Source organism: Acipenser ruthenus, chromosome 11 (genome assembly GCF_902713425.1).
Source record: "Acipenser ruthenus chromosome 11, fAciRut3.2 maternal haplotype, whole genome shotgun sequence".
Taxonomy (NCBI): Eukaryota; Metazoa; Chordata; class Actinopteri; order Acipenseriformes; family Acipenseridae; genus Acipenser; species Acipenser ruthenus.
Window position 1 is genome coordinate 13897911 of NC_081199.1, and position 15691 is coordinate 13913601.

General features: G+C 42.5%; 17 non-coding genes across 17 annotated transcripts; all 17 read right to left on the reverse strand.

The window, feature by feature from the left end:
* Positions 1-281: 281 nt before the first annotated feature.
* Positions 282-353, reverse strand: trnaq-cug (transfer RNA glutamine (anticodon CUG)). The gene has a single exon. It is a non-coding gene; the product is annotated as a tRNA-Gln (tRNA).
* A 993-nt stretch (positions 354-1346) lies between these two features.
* trnae-cuc (transfer RNA glutamic acid (anticodon CUC)) lies at positions 1347-1418 on the reverse strand. The gene has a single exon. It is a non-coding gene; the product is annotated as a tRNA-Glu (tRNA).
* Positions 1419-1858: 440 nt separating this feature from the next.
* On the reverse strand, positions 1859-1930 carry trnaq-uug (transfer RNA glutamine (anticodon UUG)). Its single transcript has one exon. It is a non-coding gene; the product is annotated as a tRNA-Gln (tRNA).
* Positions 1931-2949: 1019 nt separating this feature from the next.
* Positions 2950-3021, reverse strand: trnaq-cug (transfer RNA glutamine (anticodon CUG)). Its single transcript has one exon. It is a non-coding gene; the product is annotated as a tRNA-Gln (tRNA).
* Positions 3022-4014: 993 nt separating this feature from the next.
* trnae-cuc (transfer RNA glutamic acid (anticodon CUC)) lies at positions 4015-4086 on the reverse strand. Its single transcript has one exon. It is a non-coding gene; the product is annotated as a tRNA-Glu (tRNA).
* A 440-nt stretch (positions 4087-4526) lies between these two features.
* Positions 4527-4598, reverse strand: trnaq-uug (transfer RNA glutamine (anticodon UUG)). The gene has a single exon. It is a non-coding gene; the product is annotated as a tRNA-Gln (tRNA).
* A 1018-nt stretch (positions 4599-5616) lies between these two features.
* trnaq-cug (transfer RNA glutamine (anticodon CUG)) lies at positions 5617-5688 on the reverse strand. Its single transcript has one exon. It is a non-coding gene; the product is annotated as a tRNA-Gln (tRNA).
* A 993-nt stretch (positions 5689-6681) lies between these two features.
* trnae-cuc (transfer RNA glutamic acid (anticodon CUC)) lies at positions 6682-6753 on the reverse strand. Its single transcript has one exon. It is a non-coding gene; the product is annotated as a tRNA-Glu (tRNA).
* Positions 6754-7193: 440 nt separating this feature from the next.
* Positions 7194-7265, reverse strand: trnaq-uug (transfer RNA glutamine (anticodon UUG)). Its single transcript has one exon. It is a non-coding gene; the product is annotated as a tRNA-Gln (tRNA).
* Positions 7266-8286: 1021 nt separating this feature from the next.
* On the reverse strand, positions 8287-8358 carry trnaq-cug (transfer RNA glutamine (anticodon CUG)). Its single transcript has one exon. It is a non-coding gene; the product is annotated as a tRNA-Gln (tRNA).
* Positions 8359-9351: 993 nt separating this feature from the next.
* On the reverse strand, positions 9352-9423 carry trnae-cuc (transfer RNA glutamic acid (anticodon CUC)). The gene has a single exon. It is a non-coding gene; the product is annotated as a tRNA-Glu (tRNA).
* Positions 9424-9863: 440 nt separating this feature from the next.
* Positions 9864-9935, reverse strand: trnaq-uug (transfer RNA glutamine (anticodon UUG)). The gene has a single exon. It is a non-coding gene; the product is annotated as a tRNA-Gln (tRNA).
* A 1020-nt stretch (positions 9936-10955) lies between these two features.
* Positions 10956-11027, reverse strand: trnaq-cug (transfer RNA glutamine (anticodon CUG)). Its single transcript has one exon. It is a non-coding gene; the product is annotated as a tRNA-Gln (tRNA).
* Positions 11028-12020: 993 nt separating this feature from the next.
* Positions 12021-12092, reverse strand: trnae-cuc (transfer RNA glutamic acid (anticodon CUC)). The gene has a single exon. It is a non-coding gene; the product is annotated as a tRNA-Glu (tRNA).
* Positions 12093-12532: 440 nt separating this feature from the next.
* On the reverse strand, positions 12533-12604 carry trnaq-uug (transfer RNA glutamine (anticodon UUG)). Its single transcript has one exon. It is a non-coding gene; the product is annotated as a tRNA-Gln (tRNA).
* A 1022-nt stretch (positions 12605-13626) lies between these two features.
* Positions 13627-13698, reverse strand: trnaq-cug (transfer RNA glutamine (anticodon CUG)). Its single transcript has one exon. It is a non-coding gene; the product is annotated as a tRNA-Gln (tRNA).
* Positions 13699-14691: 993 nt separating this feature from the next.
* On the reverse strand, positions 14692-14763 carry trnae-cuc (transfer RNA glutamic acid (anticodon CUC)). The gene has a single exon. It is a non-coding gene; the product is annotated as a tRNA-Glu (tRNA).
* Between the last annotated feature and the right edge of the window lie 928 nt (positions 14764-15691).

Here is a 15691-nt window from a genome sequence, read left to right on the forward strand (position 1 = left end):
CACACAAAGAAATGCGTGCCAGAGACCTGTGCAATGAAACGTATCAGGGACATTATTGGCGCTACTACTGTCATTCTCTACTACAATCTCGGACTAAAATTAAGCGCAGGGCATTTCTGAAATTAAACAGAAACACTTGAAAATACACATTACTTGTTATTAAACCATTTTCGACCTCAGATACCGGAATCTGCATTGTATTTTATATGACCGATTGTACCCTTGTGGTCCAGACATATGACATTTGGTAGTTCACATGATCAAAACTTATGGTTAAATACAGGTCCCACCGAGATTTGAACTCGGATCGCTGGATTCAGAGTCCAGAGTGCTCACCATTACACCATGGAACCACTGCGGAGCAAGCGAGAGAGGAATGGCTGTAACATCCTCAGCTCCCAGGTGTAAAATCCCCTACAGCTGACAAACCCTGGACCGCAAGGCGTTCTCCCCGTTCTGATTGCACACAGTCCTTCAATATCCATTTTTCCTGTCGAATCCAAAATGCGACGTTTCATTTCTTGGTTCATACTGGCAGCTGGCAGCAGGTCTGGAGAACTGCACCATCAGCACCCAACCGTGCGCCACAAAAACTGCTCACATTGAAATAATAAGACACATGACAATATATGTATTACACATGTATATTTAGAAACGGTTTGAATAACATCGGTATTGCTAATTTAAATTAATAAACATGCCCTTAAAAACTAAATACGTTGGATCTTTATAAGTGAATATACACTTTCAAATACAAATTCGCACAGCTGTCTCCTAGCAAGTGAAAGCAGCACTGTATTCTGGACGCTATAGTTTATTCTAGAAACATGACACCTGGGCATGTTAGATATCAGGGGAAATCGCGGAGCCTCCTCTTTCGTTTGGTATGTAGACTGCGTGCCTAGCCCTTTCCGTTTTTGAGTTACAGGCACTTGAACGCACCTACCGATTTCCGTTTTTGAGTTACAGGCACTTGAACGCACCTACCGATTTGCTGCGCGTCACAGCACTGGAGCACTGAATGAGTGGCTGCATAGAATAATTCTGTGTCTCTTTTTAGTCGGTACTTATTGTGTTAACTGTGTGATTGTGTAGATGGGGGTGGTTAAACCCTAGCTGTCCTCTCACTTGTAAGGAGCAATTGTAAAATCCTTTTCTGCAGACTGAAAAGAAGTTAATGCCAAAAGGGGTTGCGAATCAATGTGCACAGACCCTGTAATAATATCAAGGGTGTGCTTTTAATTGAATGCAGTCGGGCCACAGCCAAGAAATAGACATATGTACATCTGATTAATGAAGAGTAATAGAATGGTTTTAATCGGAATACTAATGGGCAATAAAGTAACTTCCCTGACCGGGAATCGAACCCGGGGCGCGGCGGTGAGAGCGCCGAATCCTAACCACTAGACCACCAGGGACGCTGCTGTGGAGGTCTGCACGGCTGGCCAGGAATTCCTTTGCTAACAAAGCTGAAGCATCGAAAACGGAACAGCCCCCAAGCCCTGAGCAGTGACAGACAATGAATCATAATAAACTGCCGCATAATTAAATGAATTGCTGTGGTCCATTTCTAATTGTTCAAGAACTAGAAGTAGTTCTCCCTTTCAGATTATTCCGGACCATGCCGCGCTTAGTTTGCTGGTAGGTACGTTTGCTTAATGCCCTCGAGAGGCTCTGTGATGCAATCGATAGCGCATTGGACATCTACTCAAGCACCGATGGGTACGTTGGAAGGTTGTAAAACCGAGTCCCACCAGTTAATGCTTTTAAAGCTAGCAGTGGGAGTCTACAACATTGGTCACTTAAAATAAAAACCTGATTTTCAATTTGTTTTTGTAAGACAATGAAAATAAACGGAAGGTTCCACCGAGATTTGAACTCGGATCACTGGATTCAAAGTCCAGAGTGCTAACCATTACACCATGGAACCAATCACCTAGGTCGGTTTTACGTTGCAGGGAATCTCTGGATATTATGATTTTCTTTCAAACATTTTCGAATACTTCACAATGGCTGAAGCTATCTGATGCAGCAAGAGCTGAAACGACATCTGCACGCGTGGATTTGAATGGTGTAACCCGTCTGTGTGTGTCTCTCCTTGACTAGTAAGAGCTGAAACCCGCTTCTCTGTTTCCCTGCCTGCGCTCACACTCCGGCTATTCTATATCTGCGTTGTGTTGGTGTTTCTAGATGTTTTTTTTTTTTTTTTTTAAAGTATACCACTCGAGATCAACTGCTGAAAGACGGCGACGTTTATTTCTCTCTGCATAACAGAAAATGAAAGAAATGAAGTAAAAAATGACTCGGTCACCATTCATCTCTAGTGGCTGCAGTGAAAACGTGGCACTGGATCAGGAGCTTTGGTGTAGGATTATTAGTGCACTATATACCGGTTACAATCGTATCCTCGTCGCAGTTTTTTTTTATTTCATTTATTTATTTATTTTTATGATATTATTATTATTAGTTTTTCTCGTTCTCTTTTGACAAAAATGTTTATCCTGCGACTACAGGAAAGTATTTGTCTGTGTTGGAGGTGCTCCCCAACAGTCACAAAATGTGACAAAAACACAGCCTCAACGTTGAGGTGCTGAAAAAAAAAAAATATAACCAAAGACACCGTTTACTAGGGAGGCGCTGTAACCATCTTAGCCACGGCGTCCTGCAACACACAAAGAAATGCGTGCCAGAGACCTATGCAATGAAACGTATCAGGGACATTATTGGCGCTACTACTGTCATTCTCTACTACAATCTCGGACTAAAATTAAGCGCAGGGCATTTCTGAAATTAAACAGAAACACTTGAAAATACACATTACTTGTTATTAAACCATTTTCGACCTCAGATACCGGAATCTGCATTGTATTTTATATGACCGATTGTACACTTGTGGTCCAGACATATGACATTTGGTAGTTCACATGATCAAAACTTATGGTTAAATACAGGTCCCACCGAGATTTGAACTCGGATCGCTGGATTCAGAGTCCAGAGTGCTCACCATTACACCATGGAACCACTGCGGAGCAAGCGAGAGAGGAATGGCTGTAACATCCTCAGCTCCCAGGTGTAAAATCCCCTACTGCTGACAAACCCTGGACCACAAGGCGTTCTCCCCGTTCTGATTGCACACAGTCCTTCAATATCCATTTTTCCTGTCGAATCCAAAATGCGACGTTTCATTTCTTGGTTCATACTGGCAGCTGGCAGCAGGTCTGGAGAACTGCACTATCAGCACCCAATCGTGCGCCACAAAAACTGCTCACATTGAAATAATAAGACACATGACAATATATGTATTACACATGTATATTTAGAAACGGTTTGAATAACATCGGTATTGCTAATTTAAATTAATAAACATGCCCTTAAAAACTAAATACGTTGGATCTTTATAAGTGAATATACACTTTCAAATACAAATTCGCACAGCTGTCTCCTAGCAAGTGAAGGCAGCACTGTATTCTGGACGCTATAGTTTATTCTAGAAACATGACACCTGGGCATGTTAGATATCAGGGGAAATCGCGGAGCCTCCTCTTTCGTTTGGTATGTAGACTGCGTGCCTAGCCCTTTCCGTTTTTGAGTTACAGGCACATGAACGCACCTACCGATTTCCGTTTTTGAGTTACAGGCACTTGAACGCACATTCCGATTTGCTGCGCGTCACAGCACTGGAGCACTGAATGAGTGGCTGCATAGAATAATTCTGTGTCTCTTTTTAGTCGGTACTTATTGTGTTAACTGTGTGATTGTGTAGATGGGGGTGGTTAAACCCTAGCTGTCCTCTCACTTGTAAGGAGCAATTGTAAAATCCTTTTCTGCAGACTGAAAAGAAGTTAATGCCAAAAGGGGTTGCGAATCAATGTGCACAGACCCTGTAATAATATCAAGGGTGTGCTTTTAATTGAATGCAGTCGGGCCACAGCCAAGAAATAGACATATGTACATCTGATTAATGAAGAGTAATAGAATGGTTTTAATCGGAATACTAATGGGCAATAAAGTAACTTCCCTGACCGGGAATCGAACCCGGGCCGCGGCGGTGAGAGCGCCGAATCCTAACCACTAGACCACCAGGGACGCTGCTGTGGAGGTCTGCACGGCTGGCCAGGAATTCCTTTGCTAACAAAGCTGAAGCATCGAAAACGGAACAGCCCCCAAGCCCTGAGCAGTGACAGACAATGAATCATAATAAACTGCCGCATAATTAAATGAACTGCTGTGGTCCATTTCTAATTGTTCAAGAACTAGAAGTAGTTCTCCCTTTCAGATTATTCCGGACCATGCCGCGCTTAGTTTGCTGGTAGGTACGTTTGCTTAATGCCCTCGAGAGGCTCTGTGATGCAATCGATAGCGCATTGGACATCTACTCAAGCACCGATGGGTACGTTGGAAGGTTGTAAAACCGAGTCCCACCAGTTAATGCTTTTAAAGCTAGCAGTGGGAGTCTACAACATTGGTCACTTAAAATAAAAACCTGATTTTCAATTTGTTTTTGTAAGACAATGAAAATAAACGGAAGGTTCCACCGAGATTTGAACTCGGATCACTGGATTCAAAGTCCAGAGTGCTAACCATTACACCATGGAACCAATCACCTATGTCGGTTTTACGTTGCAGGGAATCTCTGGATATTATGATTTTCTTTCAAACATTTTCGAATACTTCACAATGGCTGAAGCTATCTGATGCAGCAAGAGCTGAAACGACATCTGCACGCGTGGATTTGAATGGTGTAACCCGTCTGTGTGTGTCTCTCCTTGACTAGTAAGAGCTGAAACCCGCTTCTCTGTTTCCCTGCCTGCGCTCACACTCCGGCTATTCTATATCTGCGTTGTGTTGGTGTTTCTACATGTTTTTTTTTTTTTTTTTTAAAGTATACCACTCGAGATCAACTGCTGAAAGACGGCGACGTTTATTTCTCTCTGCATAACAGAAAATGAAAGAAATGAAGTAAAAAATGACTCGGTCACCATTCATCTCTAGTGGCTGCAGTGAAAACGTGGCACTGGATCAGGAGCTTTGGTGTAGGATTATTAGTGCACTATATACCGGTTACAATCGTATCCTCGTCGCAGTTTTTTTTTTATTTCATTTATTTATTTATTTTTATGATATTATTATTATTAGTTTTTCTCGTTCTCTTTTGACAAAAATGTTTATCCTGCGACTACAGGAAAGTATTTGTCTGTGTTGGAGGTGCTCCCCAACAGTCACAAAATGTGACAAAAACACAGCCTCAACGTTGAGGTGCTGAAAAAAAAAATATAACCAAAGACACCGTTTACTAGGGAGGCGCTGTAACCATCTTAGCCACGGCGTCCTGCAACACACAAAGAAATGCGTGCCAGAGACCTGTGCAATGAAACGTATCAGGGACATTATTGGCGCTACTACTGTCATTCTCTACTACAATCTCGGACTAAAATTAAGCGCAGGGCATTTCTGAAATTAAACAGAAACACTTGAAAATACACATTACTTGTTATTAAACCATTTTCGACCTCAGATACCGGAATCTGCATTGTATTTTATATGACCGATTGTACCCTTGTGGTCCAGACATATGACATTTGGTAGTTCACATGATCAAAACTTATGGTTAAATACAGGTCCCACCGAGATTTGAACTCGGATCGCTGGATTCAGAGTCCAGAGTGCTCACCATTACACCATGGAACCACTGCGGAGCAAGCGAGAGAGGAATGGCTGTAACATCCTCAGCTCCCAGGTGTAAAATCCCCTACTGCTGACAAACCCTGGACCGCAAGACGTTCTCCCCGTTCTGATTGCACACAGTCCTTCAATATCCATTTTTCCTGTCGAATCCAAAATGCGACGTTTCATTTCTTGGTTCATACTGGCAGCTGGCAGCAGGTCTGGAGAACTGCACCATCAGCACCCAACCGTGCGCCACAAAAACTGCTCACATTGAAATAATAAGACACATGACAATATATGTATTACACATGTATATTTAGAAACGGTTTGAATAACATCGGTATTGCTAATTTAAATTAATAAACATGCCCTTAAAAACTAAATACGTTGGATCTTTATAAGTGAATATACACTTTCAAATACAAATTCGCACAGCTGTCTCCTAGCAAGTGAAGGCAGCACTGTATTCTGGACGCTATAGTTTATTCTAGAAACATGACACCTGGGCATGTTAGATATCAGGGGAAATCGCGGAGCCTCCTCTTTCGTTTGGTATGTAGACTGCGTGCCTAGCCCTTTCCGTTTTTGAGTTACAGGCACTTGAACGCACCTACCGATTTCCGTTTTTGAGTTACAGGCACTTGAACGCACCTACCGATTTGCTGCGCGTCACAGCACTGGAGCACTGAATGAGTGGCTGCATAGAATAATTCTGTGTCTCTTTTTAGTCGGTACTTATTGTGTTAACTGTGTGATTGTGTAGATGGGGGTGGTTAAACCCTAGCTGTCCTCTCACTTGTAAGGAGCAATTGTAAAATCCTTTTCTGCAGACTGAAAAGAAGTTAATGCCAAAAGGGGTTGCGAATCAATGTGCACAGACCCTGTAATAATATCAAGGGTGTGCTTTTAATTGAATGCAGTCGGGCCACAGCCAAGAAATAGACATATGTACATCTGATTAATGAAGAGTAATAGAATGGTTTTAATCGGAATACTAATGGGCAATAAAGTAACTTCCCTGACCGGGAATCGAACCCGGGGCGCGGCGGTGAGAGCGCCGAATCCTAACCACTAGACCACCAGGGACGCTGCTGTGGAGGTCTGCACGGCTGGCCAGGAATTCCTTTGCTAACAAAGCTGAAGCATCGAAAACGGAACAGCCCCCAAGCCCTGAGCAGTGACAGACAATGAATCATAATAAACTGCCGCATAATTAAATGAATTGCTGTGGTCCATTTCTAATTGTTCAAGAACTAGAAGTAGTTCTCCCTTTCAGATTATTCCGGACCATGCCGCGCTTAGTTTGCTGGTAGGTACGTTTGCTTAATGCCCTCGAGAGGCTCTGTGATGCAATCGATAGCGCATTGGACATCTACTCAAGCACCGATGGGTACGTTGGAAGGTTGTAAAACCGAGTCCCACCAGTTAATGCTTTTAAAGCTAGCAGTGGGAGTCTACAACATTGGTCACTTAAAATAAAAACCTGATTTTCAATTTGTTTTTGTAAGACAATGAAAATAAACGGAAGGTTCCACCGAGATTTGAACTCGGATCACTGGATTCAAAGTCCAGAGTGCTAACCATTACACCATGGAACCAATCACCTATGTCGGTTTTACGTTGCAGGGAATCTCTGGATATTATGATTTTCTTTCAAACATTTTCGAATACTTCACAATGGCTGAAGCTATCTGATGCAGCAAGAGCTGAAACGACATCTGCACGCGTGGATTTGAATGGTGTAACCCGTCTGTGTGTGTCTCTCCTTGACTAGTAAGAGCTGAAACCCGCTTCTCTGTTTCCCTGCCTGCGCTCACACTCCGGCTATTCTATATCTGCGTTGTGTTGGTGTTTCTAGATGTTTTTTTTTTTTTTTTTTAAAGTATACCACTCGAGATCAACTGCTGAAAGACGGCGACGTTTATTTCTCTCTGCATAACAGAAAATGAAAGAAATGAAGTAAAAAATGACTCGGTCACCATTCATCTCTAGTGGCTGCAGTGAAAACGTGGCACTGGATCAGGAGCTTTGGTGTAGGATTATTAGTGCACTATATACCGGTTACAATCGTATCCTCGTCGCAGTTTTTTTTTTTATTTCATTTATTTATTTATTTTTATGATATTATTATTATTAGTTTTTCTCGTTCTCTTTTGACAAAAATGTTTATCCTGCGACTACAGGAAAGTATTTGTCTGTGTTGGAGGTGCTCCCCAACAGTCACAAAATGTGACAAAAACACAGCCTCAACGTTGAGGTGCTGAAAAAAAAAAAATATAACCAAAGACACCGTTTACTAGGGAGGCGCTGTAACCATCTTAGCCACGGCGTCCTGCAACACACAAAGAAATGCGTGCCAGAGACCTGTGCAATGAAACGTATCAGGGACATTATTGGCGCTACTACTGTCATTCTCTACTACAATCTCGGACTAAAATTAAGCGCAGGGCATTTCTGAAATTAAACAGAAACACTTGAAAATACACATTACTTGTTATTAAACCATTTTCGACCTCAGATACCGGAATCTGCATTGTATTTTATATGACCGATTGTACCCTTGTGGTCCAGACATATGACATTTGGTAGTTCACATGATCAAAACTTATGGTTAAATACAGGTCCCACCGAGATTTGAACTCGGATCGCTGGATTCAGAGTCCAGAGTGCTCACCATTACACCATGGAACCACTGCGGAGCAAGCGAGAGAGGAATGGCTGTAACATCCTCAGCTCCCAGGTGTAAAATCCCCTACTGCTGACAAACCCTGGACCGCAAGGCGTTCTCCCCGTTCTGATTGCACACAGTCCTTCAATATCCATTTTTCCTGTCGAATCCAAAATGCGACGTTTCATTTCTTGGTTCATACTGGCAGCTGGCAGCAGGTCTGGAGAACTGCACCATCAGCACCCAACCGTGCGCCACAAAAACTTCTCACATTGAAATAATAAGACACATGACAATATATGTATTACACATGTATATTTAGAAACGGTTTGAATAACATCGGTATTGCTAATTTAAATTAATAAACATGCCCTTAAAAACTAAATACGTTGGATCTTTATAAGTGAATATACACTTTCAAATACAAATTCGCACAGCTGTCTCCTAGCAAGTGAAGGCAGCACTGTATTCTGGACGCTATAGTTTATTCTAGAAACATGACACCTGGGCATGTTAGATATCAGGGGAAATCGCGGAGCCTCCTCTTTCGTTTGGTATGTAGACTGCGTGCCTAGCCCTTTCCGTTTTTGAGTTACAGGCACTTGAACGCACCTACCGATTTCCGTTTTTGAGTTACAGGCACTTGAACGCACCTACCGATTTGCTGCGCGTCACAGCACTGGAGCACTGAATGAGTGGCTGCATAAAATAATTCTGTGTCTCTTTTTAGTCGGTACTTATTGTGTTAACTGTGTGATTGTGTAGATGGGGGTGGTTAAACCCTAGCTGTCCTCTCACTTGTAAGGAGCAATTGTAAAATCCTTTTCTGCAGACTGAAAAGAAGTTAATGCCAAAAGGGGTTGCGAATCAATGTGCACAGACCCTGTAATAATATCAAGGGTGTGCTTTTAATTGAATGCAGTCGGGCCACAGCCAAGAAATAGACATATGTACATCTGATTAATGAAGAGTAATAGAATGGTTTTAATCGGAATACTAATGGGCAATAAAGTAACTTCCCTGACCGGGAATCGAACCCGGGCCGCGGCGGTGAGAGCGCCGAATCCTAACCACTAGACCACCAGGGACGCTGCTGTGGAGGTCTGCACGGCTGGCCAGGAATTCCTTTGCTAACAAAGCTGAAGCATCGAAAACGGAACAGCCCCCAAGCCCTGAGCAGTGACAGACAATGAATCATAATAAACTGCCGCATAATTAAATGAATTGCTGTGGTCCATTTCTAATTGTTCAAGAACTAGAAGTAGTTCTCCCTTTCAGATTATTCCGGACCATGCCGCGCTTAGTTTGCTGGTAGGTACGTTTGCTTAATGCCCTCGAGAGGCTCTGTGATGCAATCGATAGCGCATTGGACATCTACTCAAGCACCGATGGGTACGTTGGAAGGTTGTAAAACCGAGTCCCACCAGTTAATGCTTTTAAAGCTAGCAGTGGGAGTCTACAACATTGGTCACTTAAAATAAAAACCTGATTTTCAATTTGTTTTTGTAAGACAATGAAAATAAACGGAAGGTTCCACCGAGATTTGAACTCGGATCACTGGATTCAAAGTCCAGAGTGCTAACCATTACACCATGGAACCAATCACCTATGTCGGTTTTACGTTGCAGGGAATCTCTGGATATTATGATTTTCTTTCAAACATTTTCGAATACTTCACAATGGCTGAAGCTATCTGATGCAGCAAGAGCTGAAACGACATCTGCACGCGTGGATTTGAATGGTGTAACCCGTCTGTGTGTGTCTCTCCTTGACTAGTAAGAGCTGAAACCCGCTTCTCTGTTTCCCTGCCTGCGCTCACACTCCGGCTATTCTATATCTGCGTTGTGTTGGTGTTTCTAGATGTTTTTTTTTTTTTTTTTTAAAGTATACCACTCGAGATCAACTGCTGAAAGACGGCGACGTTTATTTCTCTCTGCATAACAGAAAATGAAAGAAATGAAGTAAAAAATGACTCGGTCACCATTCATCTCTAGTGGCTGCAGTGAAAACGTGGCACTGGATCAGGAGCTTTGGTGTAGGATTATTAGTGCACTATATACCGGTTACAATCGTATCCTCGTCGCAGTTTTTTTTTTTATTTCATTTATTTATTTATTTTTATGATATTATTATTATTAGTTTTTCTCGTTCTCTTTTGACAAAAATGTTTATCCTGCGACTACAGGAAAGTATTTGTCTGTGTTGGAGGTGCTCCCCAACAGTCACAAAATGTGACAAAAACACAGCCTCAACGTTGAGGTGCTGAAAAAAAAAAATATAACCAAAGACACCGTTTACTAGGGAGGCGCTGTAACCATCTTAGCCACGGCGTCCTGCAACACACAAAGAAATGCGTGCCAGAGACCTGTGCAATGAAACGTATCAGGGACATTATTGGCGCTACTACTGTCATTCTCTACTACAATCTCGGACTAAAATTAAGCGCAGGGCATTTCTGAAATTAAACAGAAACACTTGAAAATACACATTACTTGTTATTAAACCATTTTCGACCTCAGATACCGGAATCTGCATTGTATTTTATATGACCGATTGTACCCTTGTGGTCCAGACATATGACATTTGGTAGTTCACATGATCAAAACTTATGGTTAAATACAGGTCCCACCGAGATTTGAACTCGGATCGCTGGATTCAGAGTCCAGAGTGCTCACCATTACACCATGGAACCACTGCGGAGCAAGCGAGAGAGGAATGGCTGTAACATCCTCAGCTCCCAGGTGTAAAATCCCCTACTGCTGACAAACCCTGGACCGCAAGGCGTTCTCCCCGTTCTGATTGCACACAGTCCTTCAATATCCATTTTTCCTGTCGAATCCAAAATGCGACGTTTCATTTCTTGGTTCATACTGGCAGCTGGCAGCAGGTCTGGAGAACTGCACCATCAGCACCCAACCGTGCGCCACAAAAACTTCTCACATTGAAATAATAAGACACATGACAATATATGTATTACACATGTATATTTAGAAACGGTTTGAATAACATCGGTATTGCTAATTTAAATTAATAAACATGCCCTTAAAAACTAAATACGTTGGATCTTTATAAGTGAATATACACTTTCAAATACAAATTCGCACAGCTGTCTCCTAGCAAGTGAAGGCAGCACTGTATTCTGGACGCTATAGTTTATTCTAGAAACATGACACCTGGGCATGTTAGATATCAGGGGAAATCGCGGAGCCTCCTCTTTCGTTTGGTATGTAGACTGCGTGCCTAGCCCTTTCCGTTTTTGAGTTACAGGCACTTGAACGCACCTACCGATTTCCGTTTTTGAGTTACAGGCACTTGAACGCACCTACCGATTTGCTGCGCGTCACAGCACTGGAGCACTGAATGAGTGGCTGCATAAAATAATTCTGTGTCTCTTTTTAGTCGGTACTTATTGTGTTAACTGTGTGATTGTGTAGATGGGGGTGGTTAAACCCTAGCTGTCCTCTCACTTGTAAGGAGCAATTGTAAAATCCTTTTCTGCAGACTGAAAAGAAGTTAATGCCAAAAGGGGTTGCGAATCAATGTGCACAGACCCTGTAATAATATCAAGGGTGTGCTTTTAATTGAATGCAGTCGGGCCACAGCCAAGAAATAGACATATGTACATCTGATTAATGAAGAGTAATAGAATGGTTTTAATCGGAATACTAATGGGCAATAAAGTAACTTCCCTGACCGGGAATCGAACCCGGGCCGCGGCGGTGAGAGCGCCGAATCCTAACCACTAGACCACCAGGGACGCTGCTGTGGAGGTCTGCACGGCTGGCCAGGAATTCCTTTGCTAACAAAGCTGAAGCATCGAAAACGGAACAGCCCCCAAGCCCTGAGCAGTGACAGACAATGAATCATAATAAACTGCCGCATAATTAAATGAATTGCTGTGGTCCATTTCTAATTGTTCAAGAACTAGAAGTAGTTCTCCCTTTCAGATTATTCCGGACCATGCCGCGCTTAGTTTGCTGGTAGGTACGTTTGCTTAATGCCCTCGAGAGGCTCTGTGATGCAATCGATAGCGCATTGGACATCTACTCAAGCACCGATGGGTACGTTGGAAGGTTGTAAAACCGAGTCCCACCAGTTAATGCTTTTAAAGCTAGCAGTGGGAGTCTACAACATTGGTCACTTAAAATAAAAACCTGATTTTCAATTTGTTTTTGTAAGACAATGAAAATAAACGGAAGGTTCCACCGAGATTTGAACTCGGATCACTGGATTCAAAGTCCAGAGTGCTAACCATTACACCATGGAACCAATCACCTATGTCGGTTTTACGTTGCAGGGAATCTCTGGATATTATGATTTTCTTTCAAACATTTTCGAATACTTCACAATGGCTGAAGCTATCTGATGCAGCAAGAGCTGAAACGACATCTGCACGCGTGGATTTGAATGGTGTAACCCGTCTGTGTGTGTCTCTCCTTGACTAGTAAGAGCTGAAACCCGCTTCTCTGTTTCCCTGCCTGCGCTCACACTCCGGCTATTCTATATCTGCGTTGTGTTGGTGTTTCTAGATGTTTTTTTTTTTTTTTTTTAAAGTATACCACTCGAGATCAACTGCTGAAAGACGGCGACGTTTATTTCTCTCTGCATAACAGAAAATGAAAGAAATGAAGTAAAAAATGACTCGGTCACCATTCATCTCTAGTGGCTGCAGTGAAAACGTGGCACTGGATCAGGAGCTTTGGTGTAGGATTATTAGTGCACTATATACCGGTTACAATCGTATCCTCGTCGCAGTTTTTTTTTTTTATTTCATTTATTTATTTATTTTTATGATATTATTATTATTAGTTTTTCTCGTTCTCTTTTGACAAAAATGTTTATCCTGCGACTACAGGAAAGTATTTGTCTGTGTTGGAGGTGCTCCCCAACAGTCACAAAATGTGACAAAAACACAGCCTCAACGTTGAGGTGCTGAAAAAAAAAAAATATAACCAAAGACACCGTTTACTAGGGAGGCGCTGTAACCATCTTAGCCACGGCGTCCTGCAACACACAAAGAAATGCGTGCCAGAGACCTGTGCAATGAAACGTATCAGGGACATTATTGGCGCTACTACTGTCATTCTCTACTACAATCTCGGACTAAAATTAAGCGCAGGGCATTTCTGAAATTAAACAGAAACACTTGAAAATACACATTACTTGTTATTAAACCATTTTCGACCTCAGATACCGGAATCTGCATTGTATTTTATATGACCGATTGTACCCTTGTGGTCCAGACATATGACATTTGGTAGTTCACATGATCAAAACTTATGGTTAAATACAGGTCCCACCGAGATTTGAACTCGGATCGCTGGATTCAGAGTCCAGAGTGCTCACCATTACACCATGGAACCACTGCGGAGCAAGCGAGAGAGGAATGGCTGTAACATCCTCAGCTCCCAGGTGTAAAATCCCCTACTGCTGACAAACCCTGGACCGCAAGGCGTTCTCCCCGTTCTGATTGCACACAGTCCTTCAATATCCATTTTTCCTGTCGACTCCAAAATGCGACGTTTCATTTCTTGGTTCATACTGGCAGCTGGCAGCAGGTCTGGAGAACTGCACCATCAGCACCCAACCGTGCGCCACAAAAACTTCTCACATTGAAATAATAAGACACATGACAATATATGTATTACACATGTATATTTAGAAACGGTTTGAATAACATCGGTATTGCTAATTTAAATTAATAAACATGCCCTTAAAAACTAAATACGTTGGATCTTTATAAGTGAATATACACTTTCAAATACAAATTCGCACAGCTGTCTCCTAGCAAGTGAAGGCAGCACTGTATTCTGGACGCTATAGTTTATTCTAGAAACATGACACCTGGGCATGTTAGATATCAGGGGAAATCGCGGAGCCTCCTCTTTCGTTTGGTATGTAGACTGCGTGCCTAGCCCTTTCCGTTTTTGAGTTACAGGCACTTGAACGCACCTACCGATTTCCGTTTTTGAGTTACAGGCACTTGAACGCACCTACCGATTTGCTGCGCGTCACAGCACTGGAGCACTGAATGAGTGGCTGCATAGAATAATTCTGTGTCTCTTTTTAGTCGGTACTTATTGTGTTAACTGTGTGATTGTGTAGATGGGGGTGGTTAAACCCTAGCTGTCCTCTCACTTGTAAGGAGCAATTGTAAAATCCTTTTCTGCAGACTGAAAAGAAGTTAATGCCAAAAGGGGTTGCGAATCAATGTGCACAGACCCTGTAATAATATCAAGGGTGTGCTTTTAATTGAATGCAGTCGGGCCACAGCCAAGAAATAGACATATGTACATCTGATTAATGAAGAGTAATAGAATGGTTTTAATCGGAATACTAATGGGCAATAAAGTAACTTCCCTGACCGGGAATCGAACCCGGGGCGCGGCGGTGAGAGCGCCGAATCCTAACCACTAGACCACCAGGGACGCTGCTGTGGAGGTCTGCACGGCTGGCCAGGAATTCCTTTGCTAACAAAGCTGAAGCATCGAAAACGGAACAGCCCCCAAGCCCTGAGCAGTGACAGACAATGAATCATAATAAACTGCCGCATAATTAAATGAATTGCTGTGGTCCATTTCTAATTGTTCAAGAACTAGAAGTAGTTCTCCCTTTCAGATTATTCCGGACCATGCCGCGCTTAGTTTGCTGGTAGGTACGTTTGCTTAATGCCCTCGAGAGGCTCTGTGATGCAATCGATAGCGCATTGGACATCTACTCAAGCACCGATGGGTACGTTGGAAGGTTGTAAAACCGAGTCCCACCAGTTAATGCTTTTAAAGCTAGCAGTGGGAGTCTACAACATTGGTCACTTAAAATAAAAACCTGATTTTCAATTTGTTTTTGTAAGACAATGAAAATAAACGGAAGGTTCCGCCGAGATTTGAACTCGGATCACTGGATTTAAAGTCCAGAGTGCTAACCATTACACCATGGAACCAATCACCTATGTCGGTTTTACGTTGCAGGGAATCTCTGGATATTATGATTTTCTTTCAAACATTTTCGAATACTTCACAATGGCTGAAGCTATCTGATGCAGCAAGAGCTGAAACGACATCTGCACGCGTGGATTTGAATGGTGTAACCCGTCTGTGTGTGTCTCTCCTTGACTAGTAAGAGCTGAAACCCGCTTCTCTGTTTCCCTGCCTGCGCTCACACTCCGGCTATTCTATATCTGCGTTGTGTTGGTGTTTCTAGATGTTTTTTTTTTTTTTTTTTAAAGTATACCACTCGAGATCAACTGCTGAAAGACGGCGACGTTTATTTCTCTCTGCATAACAGAAAATGAAAGAAATGAAGTAAAAAATGACTCGGTCACCATTCATCTCTAGTGGCTGCAGTGAAAACGTGGCA